General features: G+C 48.5%; 1 non-coding gene across 1 annotated transcript; it reads right to left on the reverse strand.

Annotated features, from left to right (window-relative positions):
• Positions 1 to 1076: 1076 nt before the first annotated feature.
• Positions 1077 to 1207, reverse strand: LOC111533514. The gene has a single exon (XR_002728890.1). It is a non-coding gene; the product is annotated as a small nucleolar RNA SNORA70 (small nucleolar RNA).
• Between the last annotated feature and the right edge of the window lie 574 nt (positions 1208 to 1781).

A 1781-nucleotide genomic window follows, 5' to 3' on the forward strand; every position in this document is an offset into this window, starting at 1 on the left:
AAGAAAGAAAGAAAAGAAAAAGGGAAAAGCTTGGCTTCTCCAGCCTGGGCGTCTTCTGCTGCAGAGTGCAAACAGAGTCATGGTTCTTCTTTTCCCAACAGCCTCCATCCCAGCTGCCCTCTCAGAAGTGTTTCCTGCCTGGTGCCCTGAGCTCCCTGCCAATTCCTACAAAGATCAAGTCCACCCGAGGTGCTTTCCCATCATCCTTCCTTGGCTCCTGTAATTCCCTCAGCTCCAAATGATTGTCTGTTTCTAGAAAAATCCCATTTCTACCTCAAAACCCCATCCAGAGGTATCTGCCTCCTTGCAACCTTCCTTGCTTCTAATATTAGCCCTCACATTCTACTCTAGTTTTCTCCAGCTTTAAGTCCCTCCCCTTTCTTTCCAACCACTGACCCCAGTGGTGTAGAGGGGTCTATTTTTTACTCTGTTTCTCCTCCTCCTCCAGGGCTAGGTAAGAATGGAGAACTTCCTGGGTCCCCAGAATATGGGCCATATCCAGAGGGGAGTGAACAATTTATTATGATTATGATTATGATTATGATTATGATTATTTTAATATACTAATAATGTTTATTGAGGGAATCAGGATAAAACTAAAATAACAGACAAAGTACGTAAGAAAGAGGGGTAATTGAAGTGAAAGCATTTTTTTTTTTTTAGGTGGACAGGAAGTAGAATTTATTGGTGAGTACTAAGAGGGGGCAGCACAGTGGAAGCCCTCATGAGTGCAGGGCCTGCCACTTGTCCAGAGCGCCACGATTAGGAACGTACTTGACCCATCTGGGATGAGCCGCTTCTCAGCCACCATGTCTTCAAATTAATTGGCATTGAACTTGGTGAAGCCCCACTTCTTTGAGATGTGGATCTTCTGGCGGCTGGGGAGCTTGAACTTGGCCCTGCACAGGGCCTCAATCACATGCTCCTTGTTCTGCAGCTTGGTGCGGATGGACATAACTTGGCCAATGTGAACCCTGGCCACAGTGCCCTGGGGCTTTCCAATGGCACCTCGCATGCCTGTTTGGAGCCTACGCTGGTGTAGTGCAAGGTCAGAAACATGAACATCCATCTGAAAGTACTGTCTCCAAGGTCCCTTAGAGCAACCCATACAACAAACAGGCTGCATCACTACCAGCGAAGCTGCTGTTTGCAGCCATTGCACACTGGGCCCCCATGAGGAAAGGAACTCAGTCGGAATTATTATTATTTTTGAGATGGAGTCTTGCTCTGTCGACCAGGCTAGTAGGCAGTGGTGTAAACTCAGCTCATTGCAACCTCTGCCTCCCAGGTTCCGGCAATTGTCTACCTCAGCCTCCCAAATAGCTGGGATTACAGGTGTGCACCACCACACTCAGCTAATTTTTGTGTTTTTAGTAGAGACGAGGTTTCACCATGTTGGCCAGGCTGGTCTCGAACTCCTGACCTTGTGATCTGCCCGCCTGGGCCTCCCAAAGTGCTGGGATTACAGGCGTGAGCCACCGTGCCCAGCCAAACATTTTTTTTTTTTTTTTGAGACACAGTCTTGTTCTGTCACTCACGCTGGAGTGCAGTAATGCAATCTCGGCTCACTGCAACCTCCGCTTCCCAGATACAAGCAATTCTCCTGCCTCAGCCTCCTGAGCAGCTGGGATTAAAGATGTGCGCCACTACGCCCAGCTAATTTTTGTATTTTTACTAGAGACGGGGTTTCACCATGTTGGTCAGGCTGGTCTCAAACTCCTGACCCGTGATCCACCCGCTTTGGCCTCCCAAAGTGCTAGGATTACAGGCATGAGCCACTG

This window comes from Piliocolobus tephrosceles, unplaced genomic scaffold (genome assembly GCF_002776525.5).
Source record: "Piliocolobus tephrosceles isolate RC106 unplaced genomic scaffold, ASM277652v3 unscaffolded_10116, whole genome shotgun sequence".
NCBI lineage: Eukaryota > Metazoa > Chordata > Mammalia > Primates > Cercopithecidae > Piliocolobus > Piliocolobus tephrosceles.